General features: G+C 45.5%; 1 protein-coding gene across 3 annotated transcripts in view; it reads right to left on the bottom strand.

The window, feature by feature from the left end:
- The window catches only part of BNC2 (basonuclin 2), a 1,148,851-nt gene that overhangs the window by 989,167 nt on the left and 139,264 nt on the right, over positions 1-20,420 (bottom strand). The window lies entirely within an intron of this gene.

Genomic DNA, 20,420 nt, shown 5'->3' on the forward strand with positions numbered 1-20,420 from the left:
GTTAAATTAACCGGATAAGCAGTGCCGCCTGGATCTGCCCACTGCCCGCCCACTTTTTATGTGGCTAAAAGATAGCTGGATAAGTCACTTATCCAGCATTATAATGGCTGCTGAATATACCTGGATATCGAGCACTGAACACATTTTGAATATGCTGCCCAGTATGTTTTTCAATTTTATTTTTATTGAGAACCTGTTTATTTGCAATTAAGACAGAGAATTTGGAATCTTTCATATTAGGGATGTGCTGCCATTTGAAATGGCATAGGAAATGTGAAATGAAATAAAAGAACAAATAAAATGTTATTGATTTTTGTTTTGGTTTTAGAGCATGCTATTCAATTCATCCCAGGCCCATTCACCATTTTTTAGTAAAATCTGAGCTACGTGATTTTTTTAAAAAGCCCCTTGGACTCGCTCTCAAACTCTCCTCCCCCTTCCCTTCAGACCACTCCATAACCCTTCCCTACCACAGCTTACTTGCATTAAGAGAAATCCCCAGTCACTCCTGCCCCGCTAGCGAGGCAAATCAAAATGGCAGCGGCTGTCCTACTTCCTTTACACATGTTAGCACCAGCAGCTGTGTTTTACTCTGGTTAATGTGAAACCATTTGAATCCCATTTGAATAAGCTCCCCTTCCCCAAAATGTTCCTCCTTTCCTAGCAATTCTAAACTACTCTTTGCTATACCATTGTCTTATGTTGTTGGTACCCATATGTACCACAATAGGTGGTTCCTACCCAGCATTCTTTAAAATCCTATCTAGGTGATGTGTGAGGTCTGCTAACTTTGCACCAGGCAGGAAAGTTGCCAAGTGATCCTCATGCTCATTAGTCACCCAGCTATCTAAGTTTCTAGTGATCATATCACCCACTACACCCATTAACCCTTCCTTCCTGGTCATACATCCCTGAACACACGTCCTTGGAGCAAGCTGTGTCTCCAGAAGCCAGTAAGCAGGCACCCTAATTCTGGCCACTGGCTGTTGCCAATGTGTAATGGTTGAGACTCCTCGCCACACTCCACCACCATTATAATGATGCATCTGCAGCAATCATAGTGGATAACACATTGAAATAGTCGGTACAGTGTGCTGCGGCAGTCAAAAAAGCAAACAGAATGTTGGGAATTATTAGAAAGGGAATGGTGAATAAAACGGAAAATGTCATAATGCCTCTGTATCACTCCATGGTGAGACCGCACCTTGAATACTGTGTACAATTCTGGTCGCTGCATCTCAAAAAAGATATAATTGCGATGGAGAAGGTACAGAGAAGGGCTACCAAAATGATAAGGGGAATGGAACAGCTCCCCTATGAGGAAAGACTAAAGAGGTTAGGACTTTTCAGCTTGGAGAAGAGATGACTGAGGGGGGATATGATAGAGGTGTTTAAAATCATGAGAGGTCTAGAACGGGTAGATGTGAATCGGTTATTTACTCTTTCGGATAGTAGAAAGACTAGGGGGCACTCCATGAAGTTAGCATGGGGCACATTTAAAACTAATCGGAGAAAGTTCTTTTTTACTCAACGCACAATTAAACTCTGGAATTTGTTGCCAGAGGATGTTGTTAGTGCAGTTAGTGTAGCTGGGTTCAAAAAAGGTTTGGATAAGTTCTTGGAGGAGAAGTCCATTAATGGCTATTAGTCTGGAATTTGTTGCCGGAGGATGTGGTTAGTGCAGTTAATATAGCTGTGTTTAAAAAAGGATTGGATAAGTTCTTGGAGGAGAAGTCCATTACCTGCTATTAAGTTCACTTAGAGAATAGCCACTGCCATTAGCAATGGTAACATGGAATAGACTTAGTTTTTGGGTACTTGCCAGGTTCTTATGGCCTGGATTGGCCACTGTTGGAAACAGGATGCTGGGCTTGATGGACCCTTGGTCTGACCCAGTATGGCATTTTCTTATGTTCTTATGTTCTTAACCTCAACTCCCAAGGAGCAGAAATCAGCCTCAGGAATCTAACCCAGGTGTCCTGCCCTTCTACTGGCACTGTAAACAGTGCTTTACCAATGACAGCTCATCTTGAATATTCAGCCTGCATAAGGGAGAGGTACTAATGAGTAAAAAAAAATAAAATAAAAAATAGGACAAAGACACCCAGCATTCAGCTTAACTTTTGTGCATAGAGAGCCTGCGCACAGGGAGGTGACGAGTTAACGCAAAAGAGTGAATATTTGGAAGACAACCTTTCTTTAAATGAGACACTGCTGGTAGCAGTAATGGGGAATTTGCAATGAAGGCAAGGACATGCAATTATAATCTGGCTGGGCCCCACTGGACAAAAAAGTGATTTACTTGAAAGCTGCCTTTGCACACAGTAAATGTTCCTCTTATGGGCTGCTCAGCCTATGACAGCTTTCCAGATGTCAATCAAATTACCAGCTATTTACAGTTGATTTGGTAGTGTCATTTGCAATATTCCCTACGTTTCTGATGAAATTGGAAGCAGAGAATTTTCTCCAGTTTGCCCTGGCACTCGGGTGGGCAAACTGCTCTTTGCAAATGTCATGTGTCCGCTTCCCGGCACTCCGAAGGGAGAGAGCTTCCGTGCAGCTGAGTGAACCGCTACCAGATGCAAATCTCTCAATCGTCAGGGGAAGGGTATGGCAAATTTTAATGGACTTTGAAAAACCTCAGTTTACATCAGTGCTCAAGGTGGGCTTTACCCAGGCTAACAGTTTTTTGTATAACAATGAGCCTAAATTAAAGACCGAAAAACAAGGAAAGGATTTAACTCCTTCTTACACTAGAGCAGAGAAAAAAAAAAATAAAACCCAAGCTGAACAAGTCAGCACTACCAATTAGAGTTACTCAAATACTCTGTGCTTTGAATATACAATATGAAGTCGAATTTTGCCAGCTTTTAGCTTTTCTTCAGCATACAGTGTGCACACAGGCTGTTATTATAAATATTTTTTTATAGTGATGAGACTGCTGACGGTGAATTCAGATCTATATGTAAGGTGCATGCAAGGAAGAGTTTGCAGTAAGGGGGTAATTTTCGAAAAGGTTTACATAAAACCCTGATTTATGCATGTAAATCACTGTTTGAAAATTTACCCCGGGGGGGGGGGGGGGGGGGGGGGGGGGGTTGGGCAGGGAATGATAAATGCCAAACCAGGATTTTGCATGTACTTTCCCCCTGCGCTCATGGGAGGTGTTCCAGGGCGTGATGTTGGGGGGGTGGAGAAAGCATTTACACCAATACTTTAGATTTTCGAAAGTAAGCCCAAAAATGTATAGGCAGAAAGTTACACCTGCTCCGGGGCAGCTGTAATTTCCTGCGCACGTGTCCACCCACGTAGCGGCACAACCCATGAATTTGCAAATAGGACCTGTGCGCATTGAGTCCACTTTGAAAATTCTGGGTACCTTGCAGCAGCAGGACTTTAGCTCTGTTCATGCTGTTGAAGATGACCTTCCCTATGATTAACGCAAATGATGTAGCTGCAATGTTCCTAGAGAGTGTTCCCTACCTCAAAAAGTTAATTATCAAGGCAATATAATCATTTGAGGATCCTGGCAGGGATCAGTGGCAATTAATGATTTTTTCCTACACATTTTGAGCTATAATCCCTCGTCCCCAGGTTTTTGTATTTTGCTTCTACTCAGGTGTGCACCCTCCAGAATGCAACTTTCACGCTTCCCCTCCAGGATCCTCTCTCTTTCTTCCAGAATGCAAATCTCTTCTGTGGTCCAAAAAGCCAGGCCTTTGGTTTCCATTCGCTTCCCTGCTTCGACGGATTCATTTTTATTTTTAGAAAAGATGACCATAAGTATGAACGATTTTGAAAGGCGAGTGACCATTACAATTACAAAAATGATGAAGCTGTGGTGAGGCTTTATAAACCCCTTAGTTTCAACCTTGTGCTAATTTGACATTTTTCTATGCAATAGTTTAAGAGGAATTGTTCTTACCTGCTAATTCTTAACGTAGACATTGCAGGCAGTCCCAGTTTAGACTGCAAGTATCTCTATCCCACTCCCAGCCTACCCCATTTCTTCCCTGTTCCCCTCAGAGAAATATGGATACGAGAGAGACACGCCTTATACAATTATGCTTACAATGCCATATGGAACTGATGCCCTCGGCCAAAGAAAAGACAGAGTGCAGAAGCAAGCTCCTTTTACCCTCCATTCTGAAAACCCCCTCTCCCCTTCTAGCCGCCTGCTCAACGCCTGCCCCTAGCTCAGCCCCCTATACCCTTTCTCCTGCATTTTTGTTTTCAAGTCCATGCTGGGGCCTGTCTACGTGACCATGTCATAGCCTCCTCTGAGCTATCCAATGGCTGCTTTCTCTTAATTTCTTGCCAATCTGAACTACAGAGGGTGCATCACTACTTGCTGGCTTGGCAGATCAGTGCTAGCCTCATTAGAAAGCGTTCCCATGATACTTCTTCATCCCCTCAAAATCCATTCTGTTGCCCTTCCTCCCTCAGTCCAAGCACTTAAGCCACTCAAGGCTACCCATCCAAGCAAACTTGCACCCATTGAAATTAATATCCAATATTTCTCAACAAGGAATTTCTTTTTTTTTTTTTTTTTTTTTTTAATGCAGTTTAACAAAATTACAAGAAATCATCTTGAATAGAAATATGGGTTCTGTTACAGTTATATATAAAGTATAGGAAAAATCAAAATTTTCAGAAATAAATGATCACATAAACCCACTTATTACAAAGGTAAAGAAGGGAGAAGCCTAGAATTTGAGTGTGTATATACGGAAATAATAAAAGTAAGACACTGAACATAAATCCCATCTCTATATCACAGCAGGTTTACTGAGTGGTCTCCATCAACACCCTTAAATGTTCTGGTTCTTGGAATACATATTTGGCATTCCTGTAGTTCACAAGGCATCTACATGGATATCGCAGGAAAAATTGTCCTCCTTTAGCCAATACATCAGGGTATAATGCTAAAAATGTCTTCCTCCTACTCTGTGTAGCCCTTGTGAGGTCTGGGAACACCCAAATCTTCTGCCCATAGAATAACGATGTTCTTGCTCTAAAGAAGAATTTTAGTAAATTATCTCTGTCCGATTGAAATGTAAATGTAACCAATAATGTTCCTCATTTCGTTACTTCCATATCTTGTGAATTTTGCAAAAATTCTGACAAATTCAAATCAATTTCCTTTATAGATGTTCCTTTCTTCATGTCGTCCTGCTGATCTTGATTTTGGATCCTTTTATTTCCCTGAGGTAAATAGAAAGCTTTGCTCACTATGAGGCAGATTTTATAAATCTGCGCACACGCGTACTTTTGTTCGCGCACCAGGCGCGAACAAGAGTACACGGGATTTCAATAGATACGCGCGTAGCTGCGCGTATCCATTAAAATCCGGGGTCAGCGCGCACAAGGCTGCCCAAAATCGGCAGCCTGCGCACGCCGAGCCGCGCAGCCTGCCTCCGTTCCCTCCGAGGCCGCTCCGAAATCGGAGCGGCCTCGGAGGGAACTTTCCTTCGCCCTCCCCCCACCTTCCCCTCCCTTACCCACCCCCCCCGGCCCTATCTAAACCTCCCCCCTACCTCTATCCCAAAAGTTACGCCTGCTGGAAGCAGGCATAACTTTGCGCACGCTGGGCCGGCTACCGCGCTCCATGTTCCGGTCCAGGGGCTGGTCCAGGGGCTGCTGTCACGCCCCCGGAATGCCCCCAGGCCAGAACCACGTCCCCGGACATGCCCCCGAAACGCAGCGTCACTCCGGACACGCCCCCGAAATGCCACGTCACTCCCGGTACGCCCCCTACACGCCCCTCCATGCAAAACCCGGTTCTTACGCGCGTCCCGGGGCTTGTGCGTGCCGCCGAGCCTATGCAAAATAGGCTCGGCGCGCGCAGGGGGGTTTGGGGTAGGTTTTCTGGGGGTACGTGCGTATCTTACGCGCGTACCCCTTTGAAAATCTACCCCTATAGGCATGCAGGTATCTGGCATTTTAAGTGACTGGCGAACATAGTTCTTAAACAGTTCAATCGGCGCCATCTGTGATATAACAGGGAAATTTAGAATCCGCAAATTCAATAACCGCATATTATTCTCCAGATATTCCAATTTTTTACTATACACTGATTCAGACTGAATTAAATTGGTTTGAACTTTCTCTATTTTATTCAATCTTATTTCCACTTCTGTAATTCTTTGTTCTTGATGTTCTATCAAATCAGAGTTCTTCTTAAGAATACTGTTTGTTTCCATTACAACACCCGTCAGCGTTGTTACCGCTGCCTCTAACCTCACTATTGCACTCCATAATGTATCCAAGGTAATATTAATTGGTTTTGTAATCTTAGTCTTACCGCTCAGGGTGTTTGATGTTTTCCCTTCGGGTAGTGGACTCACTGCTTCGAGAGCTCCAGAAGATAATTCTCCCAGACCTTCTGGGGTTGAAGTAATTAAATTTACCATCTGTTTAGAAGATGGCATCCTCGCAGCGGCCTGTATCTCCTCTGCGATTCCAGGAATCTTTCCAATTCTCCCGGCTCTCTCTTCTTCAGTTAGCCATGTTCCTGTGCTCTCTCAGAGCCTCTCCGTTTCTGGAGCATCCACATCCAAGACCGCTCCCGGAGCTGTAGGTGTTGCCGACGCTCCCGGGGTTAAAGAGATTTCCTCTGCCAAAGAAGGAGTGCCTCGCTCCAGGTGCTCCTCCGCAGTGGCAGTCGCTCAGGGCATCTGAACGGTGGTCACTGAAAAACAGTCCTCAATTTTCTTCTGAACCATCTCAAACTGTTTAGATTGTGTAGGCTCTACTCCCTTGAGTTTAGCCTTATACTTTCTATGAAGCATCAAGGTAATAAATGAAAATTATTCATCCAAGGTAAGAGGAGCGTTTTCGGCGTGTTGTTCACTGGGCGGCCATTTTGCTTCTCCCTTCAACAAGGATGTTCTATTCTCTAGATTACCGCCCCAAGATCACATGTTGTAATGCTGCATTATGAACCTGGAGCCGAACCGAATAGTGTGAGATTGCAGATTCCACTGAGAGAGCAGGGAGCGCTGAAGAGGTCGCATAAGTGACCTCGCCCACAGTACCACTTCCAAGGTTGCCATGATTAAGCCAAGGACCTGCAGGTAAGACCATAGAGTCCAGCACAGAGTGTTCAACAACAGACAGATTTGAGCTAGTAACTTCCGAATTCGAGCCTCCAACAGGAACAACTTGCCTTGTAGTGTGTTGGGCCGAACCCCCAGGTATTCCAGCGACTGAGTAGGCTGAAGGCTGCTCTTGGCTAGGTTCACCACCCAGCCGAGCTCCCACAACAAGAAAATCATTTTGCGAGTTACCAGGCGGCTCTCTTCCAGCAACTTGGTGTGAATCAGCCAGTCATCCAAATACGAATGTACCAGGATTCCATCCTTTCTCAATGCTACCGCAACTACCACCATTACCTTGGAAAAGGTTCTGGGAGCGGTGGCCAGACCAAAGGACAATGCCCAAAACTGAAAGTGGCATCCCAGAACTGCGAACTGCAGGAAGCGTTGATGCTCTAGTCGGTTGGGAATGTGAAGATACGCCTCGGACAGATCCAGAGAGGTTAGAAATTCCCCTGACTGCACAGTCATTATCACCAAGCATAATGTTTCCAAGCAAAAATTCCTCACACAAAGATAACTTGACGTCTTTGGGACAAAAGGAGCCCTCCTTCTTTGACACAACAAAATAAATGGAATATCGCCCCATATTTTCTTGAGACCCGGGCACTGGGACCACAGCCCTCTGACTGAGAAGCCCTGTCAATGTAACCTCCATCAACTGCTTCTTCTGCGGGGAGTGGCAGGGAGATGCCATGAACATGTCCGAGGAATACTGCGAAATTCCATTGCATAATCTTCTCTTATCACTTCCAGGACCCACTGATCTGATGTGATCTCGACCCACCTCTGATAAAAGAGAGAAAGGTGACCTCCTATCTCCTGTTCCTGGGGATGGGTCGGCAAACCTTCATTGGAAGGGTTGGGAGGGACCACCATCCAAGCCTTCGGGGACGAAAGGACCAAGATCTACCAAACGGCAGACTTCTCTGAAAAGTTGCTCCTCTATAGGGACAAAAATGCCTGGATCCTCTAGAATGACCTCTCATGACAAAGGAGCACTGCACCTGTCTCTTATCTTCTGACAAATGAGGAACCAGAGATTCGCCCCACTTACTGTCCAGTTTTTCCAACTCGTTGCCAAACAAGAATGATCCGTGAAAAGGCAATTTTTTAAGATTAGCATTGGAGGTTGCATCAGTCGACCAATATCTCAACCATAACTGGCGCCTGGCCGCTACAATCGAAGCCACCTTTCTGGCCAAAGTGCAGAACAAATCACAACCTGCATCAGCCAAAAAGGCAGCAGCTGGTTCCATAATTGACCTGGGATTTACTCCAGAGTCATTAACCTCTTGGGAAAGAAGCAAACAAGAACGAGCCACCAAGAAACAAGAAGCGATCTGCAAGGACATTTCCACAGCTTCAAATGCCTGCTTAAGGATAATCTCAATCTTTCTATCATGAGCATCCTTCAATACTGTTCCTCCTTCCACGGGAATAGTGGTCCGCTTGGAGACTGCATACACCAGTGCATCTACCTAAGGAAAACGTAAGCGCTCTCTCATCACTGGGTCTAGAGGGTACAAGCCTTCCAAAATCCAACCTCCTTTGAAATTAGCCTCTGGGGCACCCCACTCAAGATCAATCAATTCTTGAATGGCTTCCATCACAGGGGAAAAAAACGAGGCTTTACACAAGAAAACCAAAATAAGATTTTTCTACAGCTCAGAAATGGGATCTGCCCCAGGAACTCCAAGCATGGTCAAGATCTGGGAAATCAAGGCTGACAGTTCATCCCTGTGAAAGAACCGCAACATAGTTATATATGGTTCCAATCCAGGAGGGTTTTCCCCAACCTCAAGAGAGGCAAGGTCAGCAGCATCATCCGTGCCACCCAGGTCTCCAGCCAGAGGAGCCACTGTCGTTCAAGGGTTACTCCGGCGTGGAACAGAAGGTCCAGGCAAGGTTCCCACCTGTGCCTCTGATCTAGGAGCATGGGACAGAACAAAGGACTGTGCTTGAAGAAAAGATTGTAACCCCTGGAAAAATTCTACCCAGCTACCTTCCCTTGCTGAGGAACCAGTTAGGGGAGTTCCAAATTCAGGTGCCCCACTTGAGACATCTTTACCCAGACACACATCTGACTGGGAAGAACCAGGCTTAGCAAAATCAGAGGAACACAATTCACCCTGAACCTCCAAACAGCGTGGGCACAATTCAGCGGGCACTCCTGGCTGAGATGCCCGAATATGACAAACAGTGCAAAAAGAGAGACCCTTAGGCTGCTTAGGCACAGGTGCCATAATGGCCAACAATGCGCTGAGCAGCAGGCAGAGATGTGTGTCTAGCTGTTTTTATATATATATATAAAAGAGAGAGAAAGAGAGAGAGGCGCGCAACTAGGCGCCTTAGAATATTAACACTTATGTGCGCACACGTAGGCACTCACCTAGGCGGCCAAACATTATGCATCCAGGACTTAAGCATGCACGACAAGGCGCTCACCCAGGTGGCCAAAATGAAAGCGCACAAAAAACTTAAGCGCACAGCCACTTGTATGCTGACATAAGTGACGGCCAATAGGCGGCACTGAATGTGAGCACTCAGAATTCAAGTGTTTAATATGTGTTTGGGCACACAACTGGATGCACAGCGCGACACACATGCCGGACTGACAAGCCTGTAGAGGGCAGCCTCAGAAAGTGCGCAAAAAGCCGTTGCAGCCTACCATACTGCATGCAGCGAAAAGCCTCAGAGCAGGGCCTAGCCAACAGAGACTGCTCAACCTGTCAGGCTGCCAACATCCCTCGACTTCCCACAGAATGGGACAAATGTTGGAATAGTGCGCCGAGCTTGGAGACCGAATGGGAGGAAGTCCTGCATAGTAAAACTTCCCAATAAGTCTCTGTATATATATATATTTTTTTAAACTTAAACTTACCAGAGCTCAGCCTCACCTGGCTGAGCACAGAGACAGCCTCTAGCTGCAGGAGAAGAAGGAATGTGCCATCACCAGCGTGCTCTGCTTCTTGTATCTGCTGACTTTCAGCTGCTCAAGCAGTTAAATCCACGATGGCAAAACTAGCTACCGGACCAAGGCACACCTCTGAGAGACCACGGAAATCAGCTCAGGAAATCTCAACTTGGGGAGGGACCATTTGGTATCACCACAGGAGAGTGGGGCATTAATTCTCTTTCCTAAATTCTCCTTCTTAAAACTGAATCAATCCCCAGTGGGGAGATGCACATCTCCCCACTGGGGAGATGTGCTGGAGACAGAGAATACTGGCGGGCTAAGATCACTGCAGGGGTATATGTACTGTGACATAAGCTTGCTCCGTCTCCATCTGCTGGTAGGAGTGCATCTGACTGGACGCTAGGGTCTAAAATTAAAACCCTTTCTCTAAAGCTGCTAAAAGGGTCTGTGAGTAAAGAACTGCATACAGTACACAGCTGTAACGTCCCCGGAGTCACTCAAAGGAACCGCTCCCGACAATATAATGCCTGCAGCTCAGAAATCCGATGCGCAGAACATATAGCCACCAGGAACACAGTCTTCAAAGTCAACAACCGTAAGGAAAGGCTACACAGTGGTTGGAATGAGGGCCTGCCAAAAAGTCCAGCACCAAATTAAGACTCCACAATGGAACCGGTAACCTCAAGGGAGGCCTAAGGTGCTTCACTCCCTTCAAAAAATGGGCCATATCAGATGAGATGACAAGAAAACACCATTCATTGGGCCTCTGAAACAAGCAAGAGCCGCAACCTGCACCTTCAAGGAATTAAAGGCCAAGTCTTTATTCAATCCATCCTGCAAAAAATCCAGAATGAGAGGGATCTTAACTGAATAAGGCCAGGCCTCAAAAACTCTCCAAACCCACACATAAGCCAAGGAAGTGGAGAACTTGCAAGCGTGGAGTAAAGTGGCAATCACCACAGAGGAATAACCATGCTTTAACAGGGGAGCCCTCTCAAGGGCCAAACCGTAAGACAGAATCAAGTTGGATCCTCATGAAGAACCAGTCCCTGCTGAAGCAGGGACTGGTTCTTCATGAGGATCCCTGCTGGTTCTGCTGGTTCAGCAGAATCCCTGCTGGTCCCTGCTGGTTCAGCAGAACCAGTCCCTGCTGAAGCAGATCCATGAGCAGCAGAAGACGAAGGGGGGCCTCCACCTGGAGTCGTCAAGAATCCGCATACCACGGATGCCTGGGCCAGTCTGGCACCACCAGGAGAACTAGCCCCCTGTGGCCTTCAATATTGCGAATCATCCTGCCCAGCAAGGGTCACAGAGGAAAGGAATAAAGCAATCTGTCTTCTGGCCAGACCTGTACGAGAGCATCTATTCCCAGGGACCACGGATCTCTCCTGTGATTGTAGAAGCAAGGAACCTTCGCAATTCGAGAAGTCACCAGCAGTCTAGGAAAGGAAGGCCCCAGCGATCCACAATCAGTTGAAATGCCTCAGCTGACAACACCCACTCTCCTAGGTCTAGATTCTTCCTGCTGAGAAAGTCCGCTCTTACGTTGTCTTTTCCTGCAATGTGAGAGTCCGAGATCATCTGCAGATGACCTTCCACCCATTCCATCAACTGGTATATTTCCTGCAACTCTTGCTGGCTCTTGGTTCCTCCCTGGTGATTGATATAGACCACTGTCATTACTTTGTCTGACATCATGCAAACTGCTTGATTCTGCAGCCTGTGGCTGAACTGCAAGCATGACAGCCGTACTGCCCGGGCCTCCAGGCAATTGATGTTCCAGCGGGACTGTTCAGCAATCCAGCACCCCTGGGCTGTTAACTCCAGACAGTGAGCCCTCCAACTGTAGAGACTCACATCTCTCGTGAGCACCAACCAGGCTGGAGAGGACAAGGGAACTCCCTTTCTCAGATGATTCTCCTGCAACCACTACTGGAGGCAGGAGCAGATTTCCATTGGCAAGTGGAACTGAACCACATAATCTTGAGACTGCGGGTTCCAACAAGATAGCAATAGCAGAGAGTGCTGAAGAGGATGCAGATGCACCCTTGCCCACGGCACTACTTCCAGGATAGCTGCCATCAATCCGAGTACCTGTATGTAGGACCACCCCATTGGGCATATGGTGTTCATCAACTGATGCACTTGAGACATCAATCTCTGGATCCGAACTTCCGGTAGGAAAACTGTGTCCTGTCCCATGTCGAACCGGACCCCAGATACTCCAACGACTGGGATGGTTGAAGATTGCTCTTGGTCAGGCTCACCACCCAACCGCGTTTCCACAATAAGGAGATCACCTTGTGTGTCACCAGGTGGCTCTCTTCCTGAGACTTGGCTCAAATCAGCCAGTCGTCCGAATACGGGTGCACCAGGATTCCTTCTTTTGCAATGCAGCCACTACCACCACCATAATCTTGGAAAATGTTCTGGGAGCGGTGACGAGACAAAAGGCAGCACCCGAACTGATAATGGCGCCCCAATACAGCAAAGTGTAGAAAGCATTGGTGTTCCAATCGAATGGTAATATGAATGGTAATATGAAGCTAAGCCTCTGACAGATCTGACAGATCAAGCTTTCCCAGAGAGCTAAAAGCAAGAAGAACAAACTTTCAGCCTTGTCTTACAGCATTATTGTAATGTTCATATTGTGTCAGTTATATGTTTCAAGTTGTTTTCTAAGTTGTTCTCTAAGTTGATCTTAGCTGTTTCATAATAGATTTTACCTTGATTATTATCCGTTCATTATATTCGATATGTTCCATGTAAACCGCCTCCCCGGCGATAGTTATTTCTGTTAAATGTGAACCGGAGTGATATGTATTGTATACAGGAACTTCCGGTATATAAAAACCAAAAATAAATAAATAAATAAAATTCCCCCGAGTGTACCTCCATTATTACATAGCTTAAGGTTTCCATTCAAAAATGAGTCACCTTCAAGTGATAGTTTGACCCTCTTGAGATTCAAGATTGGACAAAAGGAGCCCTCCTTCTTGGGCACAACAAAATAAATTGAATATCGCCCCATACTTTCTTGAGACGTGGGAACCGGAACTACAACCCTCAGTCTAACGAGCCTTTGAAGCATGAACTCAACTGCCTGCTTCTTCTGCAGGAAGTGGCAAGGGGACACCGTGAACACGTCCCGAGGAATACTACGAAATTCCAGTGCCTACCCTTCGTGTATCACCTCCAGGACCCACTGGTCCAATGTGATCTCAACCCACCTCTGATAAAAGAGGGAGAAGCGTCCCCCTATTTTGTGTTCTGGAAGGTGGGTCAGCAACCCTTCATTGGGAAGCTCGGGAAGGTCCACCACCCAAGCCCACTCCTCTCTTGGACTGCCAGGGATGAAAGGATTGAGACCTACCGAAAGGCTGAGTCTGCTGAAACGTCATCCCTCTGTAGGGACGAAAACACCTGGAACCTCGGAAGCAACCCCTCATACCAAAGAGGCGCTGTAACTGTTTCTTATCCTCTGGCAACTGAGGCACAGGAGACTCACCCCACTTACTGGCCAGTTTCTCCAACTTCCTCCCAAACAAGAGCGAGCCTTTAAAGCACATCTTGGTAAGATTGGCTTTGGAAGCTGTGTCAGATGACCAATTTTGCAACCAGAGTTGTTGCCTGGCCGCTATCACCGAAGCCACTCCTCTGGCTGAGGTCCGAACCAAATCACAGTCTGCATCTGCTATAAAGGCAGAAGCAGGCTCTATAACCGTTCTGGAATTCGCTTCAGACTCAGGAACCTCCTGAGAGAGAAGCAGACAAGATTTGCACAACAGGAGGCAATCTGTAAATTCATCGCCACTACCTCAAAGGCTTGCTTAAGAATAGCCTCAATCCTTCTATCATGTACATCCTTTCAAGGCCGCTCTTCCCTCTACGGGAATTGTCATCTGCTTAGACACGGCACATAACAGAGCATCCACTTTGGGAAACCACGAACACTCTCTCACAACCGGATCCAGGGGGTATAGGCCTTTCAATGTTCGACCCCCTTTAAAATTTGCCTCTGGGGCATCCCATTCCAGATCAATCAATGCTTGGATGGCATCCATCACCATGAAAAAACAAGAGGCTTTACGTAAGGAAAACAAAATGGAATTTTAATTCGGCTCTGAAATAGCATCCGAATCAGGAACACCCAGCTGTTTCAAGGTCTGGGAAATCAGGGCCAGCATTTCAACTCTATGAAAGAACCACAACATGGTTCAATATGGTTCCAGCCCTGGAAGAATTTCCCCATCTTCCAGGGAATCTGGATCCTTATCATCAGTGCCATCCAGATTCCTGTTGGGAACATCCGCAGGGAGCTGAGGCAAGCCTCAGTGTTTAAGCATAGGACTGGAAGAGGGAGAAGCCACCAACTGAGGGTCCGACTGTACAAAAATGGGGGAAGTAGAGGACTGCGCTGAAGAAAGACTTGTAAGCCTTGAAATAATTCCACCCAAGAAAAAGCAGCCAGGTCCAGACCAAGCTCAGAAGGAACTGGAGCTAGTCCCACAGAATTGTCTTTAAGATCATGGGAGGTCTTGAACGAGTAGATGTGAAGCAGTTATTTACACTTTCGGATAATAGAAGGACTAGGGGGCATTCCATGAAGTTAGCATGTGGCACATTTAAGCTAATCTGAGAAAATTCTTTTTCACTCAATGCACAATTAAACTCTGGAATTTGTTGCCAGAGGATGTTGTTAGTGCAGTTAGTGTAGCTGGGTTCAAAAAAGGTTTGGGTAAGTTCTTGGAGGAGAAGTCCATTAATGGCTATTAGTCAAGTTTACTTAGGGAATAGCCACTGCTATTAATTGCATCAGTAGCATGGGATCTTCTTAGTATTTGGGTACTTGCCAAGTTCTTGTGGCCTGGTTGGCCTCTGTTGGAAACAGGATACTGGGCTTGATGGACCTTTGGTCTGACCCAGCATTGCAATTTCTTATGTTCTTATGAACTGTTCTCTCCAGCGGAGGAGCCAGTCAAGGGAGAACGAAGATCTGGCATCTCCCCACTCAAGGCCATGAGAATCCCATCAGAATGGGAAGAGCCAGGCTTAGCAAAATCCTAGGAAGACAGCTCTCCCTGAGCGTCTGAGTAGTGCTGACACAGGTTAGAAGCCAGGTCAGTCTGAAAAACCCAAATTTGTCAGGCAACACAAATAGGAAGACGCTTAATTTTCTTGCTTACTGGCGCCATCGCTGTGGTAAACGTGCGACATAATGGCTCGCGCTCAAAAAATAAGCGCCTAGATGACAGCATGACAAGGTGCATGCACAACCTGTGCACCAAGTTAAGCATATAAAAAAGTTTGTGCGTGTAAAAAGCCCGCCCAAAAACCGAGCGTACAACGCTTGTGCAGAGCCGACACACTGCGCACACCGATGGCCTATAGAGGGCAGCAGAACACGTACAAGAGCACATGAAAACAGCCGCCACAGACTACCACGTGGCATACAAGAAAAAAGTCTATGTGTGGGGCCTAGCCCACCGGGGGCTACTCAGCCCACCAGGCTGCCCAGTTCCTCTCCCCAATGAGAACGGGAATGAACATCGGTATTGTGCGCCGAGAACGGAGACTGCAGGAAGTCCTGAAACCCCTCTAACTGTCTCTGATTTAGGTAAAATTTTCTCCTTTTTTTTTTTTAAACCTTACCTGAGCTCAGTGCTTACTGGCTGAGTACAGAAACAGTCTCTGTCTGCGAAGTGAGAGGGCATCTGCCATCACGGCCGCACTTGGCCTCCAGCACCCATTGTCTTTCAGCTGAACTAGCAGCTAAGTCCATGCTGAGAAACCCAGCAATCAGACCAAGGCACACCTCTGAGGGACCATGGAAATCGCCTCAGGAATTCACAACTGGGGAAGGGTCCTTTAGATATCACCACAGGAGAACGGGGATTTCTTTCTGAATTTAGAATTTCAAATTTCTCCTTTCAAAAAGCTCAAAGCAATCCCCATAGGGAGATACACTTTCACCATCTGCTGAAGACGGAGAATACTGGCAGGCTGGGGTAACTGCAGGGTTATATATACTGTGACGTCAGCTTGCTCCGTCTACATGTGCTGGCAGGGGAGCATAAACCACTGGTCCTGATTCCATCTGTCTACATGCTAGGAAATTTCTATTTCCATGGGGACGATGCATTAAGCCGCATGTAAAAAGGTGCATCCAAACTGGTGCCTGTTTTTTAATACACGCACAGTCATGTTTCCTGGGCACCTAATGCAGTATGGTAATGAGGTGCCATGCTAAAAAGGACACGCTAGGGATCAACTCTGCGTCCCTAATGCGTCCTTGGCATCGGGCGCCTAGGAGACGTGGCTGGTAAATTGAGCATCTGTTTTCCTAAGCAGATCGCTGTCAAGGCTTTTTTTTTTCATGTTGCTGCTTTCTGAGATTCCTCTTACTTAGAATTGCGATGATACTAAAACTAGGAGGAACCACAGAAAGCAGGATTTTTTTTTTTTTTTTTAGTGAGTCCTTGACGCACAGCAAGACCTAACACTAGTTCCGGGGCTGGCATTAAATTTGACATTTTAAAAAGTGTGCATTGAACGCACGGCAATTTTTTGCATTAGGTCAATAGCTAAAAGCCTCATCTGTTTGGCATTTACATGTGATAAGTGTTATTAGCTACACACGAGTTTGGACACACATTTTGGACATGCTAATCCCCTTGTCGCATCGGGAGTTAACCTAGAGCATCCAAAACGCACTCCAATCACTGGTTAAGCCGTGCACTAGCCTGAGCGCATGATATTACATTGGCCCCTATGTGTCTAATAGCACTGGGCAACAAATTTTCACAAAAGTCATGTTACGGAAATGAAATTAGTCAATTCTTATACATTTCCATGTGCTAAACACGAATGTGACTGTGAAAAAGCAAAATTGGCTCTAGTTTTTTTGTAATATGCAATAATATAATTACATCTTGAATTGTATGCCAATAGTAGGAGACCTACGGTTAATACCGTTTGAAAACTGAAGTCATAGACTACGTCTTAGATTTCTTTGCTTGTCTCTTGTACACCTGTTCGGGAGCATCTCTGCGGAGTGTCCAGCAGTAGTCAGCCAGCATGAATATTTCAAATGCTCACCCTTTCTGACTGGGCTTCATATAGTACACTGCTGACGTCAGCTTACTCAGCAGCAGCATGGCAGTAGAACTGCATTGCATCAGAAAATGATGTAATAAACTCTGGATGATGTGTGCATGATGGTATTATGCAATATGATGCGATATTACATCATTCAAGGCTTATTTACAGTCCTACTGGATAAATTTACATGACTAAACATAGAAAGTGAACTATATTAAATATCTTCAAAACGAGAGCCAATAAAAACTTTTCATGGTCATATTCGTGTTCAGCACATCAAGATACTACAGAGTAGGACCTTTTTAGGTCAGTAACACTTTCATTGTTGCCCAGTGTAGCATAAGTAGTGTCTTGATGGGTCAGACCAAGGTCCATTAAGCCCAGAAATCTGTCTCCAACAGTGCCCAGCTTAGGTCACAAGTACCTGGCAGATCCAAAATAGTTGGTCTATTTCACTCCCAATAATAAGTCTGGCTTTCCCAAGTCTACCTGGCTAACAACTGTTTATTGGACTTTTCTTCAGGAACTTGTCCAAGCCTCCTTTGAATGCACTATGTTAGTTGCCTTGACCATATCCTCTGGCAACAGATTCCATAGCCCGATTGTGTGCTGAGTGAAAAAATACTTCCTATGATTTGTTTTAAATCTGCCGGTTGCTAGTTTCATGGAGTGTGCCCAGTCTTAGTTGTTTGAAAGGGTAAGTAACCATTTCCTATTTACTTTTTCTACTCCACTCATGATTTTATAAATCTCGCTCATATAACCTCACAGTCGTCTCTTCTCCAAGCTAAATAGCTGTAATCTGTTTAGCCTTCCTCCATAAGGGAGCTTTTCCATCCCTTTTATCATTTATGTTGCTTTTCTCTGAACCTTTTCAAATTTCCACTATATTTCGTTTAAGATAGGGCGACCAGAACTACACACAATATTCAAGGTATGATTGCGCCATGGATCTGTACAAAGACATTATGATATTCTCAGTTTTGATCTTTCCTAACATTCTATTTGCCTTTTTGACCACTGCCGCATATTGAGCCAAAGATTTCAAGTTATGGCCCACAAGGATTCCAAGGTTCTTTTCCTGGATGGTGACTCCCTAACACAGAACCCAGCATCGTGTACCTGTAGTTGGTATTTTTGTTTCCTATGTGCATCACTTTGCATTTGTCCATATTAAATTGCAGCTGCCACTTAGATACCCAGTTTCCCAGTCTCACAAAGTCCTTCTGTAGTTCCTCACAATCTGCTTCTGTTTTAATAACCCAGAACGGCAGTTCTGCAGCCCCTTTCAAGCCCTGTCACCAACTTACATTGTGATCACCATGACTCTTCAGACGAGCCTCAGCACCCTTGGAATTACGGACTTGCCCTTGTGCTACATAAGGATTCTGCTTCTGCACACCAGCAGGACCAATACAAAGACCGAGAGAGGAGCAGTAGCAGAAGAAATCCTTGAGAAAGGAGGCATCATCAGCTGCCTAAGATAACTGTCATTGACCTGAAGAGCCAACAGGGACAGGCTACATGATGCACATCAGAAGGATTGAATCCTCCACACCCTGGGTCAGCTGGGGCTGGGATTGGGGTTGCTGCAGAGGTAGTGCTCACAGCTCCTGGAAAGGGAGGGGGTGTTACTTGTGGTCAAGAAGGGCAGATTTAGAACCCAGGATACAGGATTCCCGAAAGAGCTCTGGTGTACGACTCCCTGCCTCAGGACTATTATTGCAATAACCAGACCAGGAACAGTGGGAGGGTGAGACTATGAAAATAGGGGAAAATATCCCAGGGTGGGTGTGAATGAAGGCTGATGGTAGTGATTTTGATGGAGCTGGAAGAAGAAGGAACTACTGAGCTAAAAAAAATTCCCCTCAACAATACCTGTCTTTGATTGCATTCTTAATTGATCCACAGTTTGACACTCCTTCCACAGGATTTGATATTGCTAATAGCATGAATACATACCCCAAAATATGCTTAATAATAAGAACGGAAAACAAAGAATCATACTTTCTACAGCGATGCATGTTATTTTAAGAGGAAACATTGTTCTGCATCCTGCATGCTATTTTAAAAAAGAGACACAGCAAGTAAAGCAGAGTAGTTGCCATGTTAGTCCTAGTAAGGGAGCATTAGCTCCCAAAAGCCAGTCAAGAAGTGCATGGTTAGTCAATAAAAAGGTGTCACCTTCTATTTTTTGTTGGTTTTATATGTTAACTTTTATTTCTATACACAGCAAATAGTAATACTTTTCTAAATCAATTAATAGTATTACTTTTAGTAATTTCTATTTAATGTTCTAAACCACCTTTTCCCCCACAAAGGGGAACCAAAGAGGTTTATATCATAAAAACAATGCAATACATCAAAACAGCATAATAAAACAAACACAATAATAAATTAAAATCCCAAATCAGACCAACACCATCCCCTACTCTCACTAGGAAGAAAAGCCTTATTACCTAACTAAAAAAAACTATGACATTCCCTCCCAATCAATACAATGAATTCCCCACCATATCAAAGGTGATACCATCCCTTCTAGACCACCACAAACCCCACATAAATCAATACTCCCAGCTCACTAACCTATTCCTAACAAGAATAATTTGTGACTCTCTTCCAAACATGGCTGCTCTCAAGCATGCAAAGAAGTAACAAGGAAAATGCTTAAAATATTTTCAAAAATATTGACCTAACAACAATAGTTGTAACTGAAACTGTATGAATTAGTCAATGCCAAATACACAGTTGAAATATTCCACAATACATAAAGAGTCCGATATTGAAAGCGCATTCAGCGCTCGATAACCTGTTAAGTAGGACTTATCTGGTGATCTAGCGGTCCACTGAAAATCAGTTGTTGTGTCTGTGGATCCTTGGACGAGGCAAGAACCCTGCAGATCCTTGCCGTCAGCAGGCAGACCCAAGCGAAGCAGAGACCTGTCAGGACCTTCACCATACCAGCCCACGTTCCCCTCGGGTTGAGCCTTTGCCCGGCCTGGCAGGACTTAGGTACAGTCTCTGCTGTTGACAGGTGAGATGATCCAAGGCCAGGCTAGTGTTGAGGATCCAGGCAGAGGTCGGAGATGAGCAGCAATCAAATGTATCCAGGCAGAGGTCAGAGGTGCGCAGCAATCAAGCATTTCCAGAATCCAGGCAGAGGTCAGAGGCAGGCAGAGGTCAAGCGATTCTAGAATCCAGGCAGAGGTCAAACCAGGTATCCATCCAAGGAAGAGGAGGAGGAAGGGATAGGGCTGGAACAGGCAGGCAGATAAGTCACTTATCTAGCTATCTTTTAGTTG

Source organism: Rhinatrema bivittatum, chromosome 1 (genome assembly GCF_901001135.1).
Source record: "Rhinatrema bivittatum chromosome 1, aRhiBiv1.1, whole genome shotgun sequence".
In the NCBI taxonomy this organism is placed as follows: Eukaryota; Metazoa; Chordata; class Amphibia; order Gymnophiona; family Rhinatrematidae; genus Rhinatrema; species Rhinatrema bivittatum.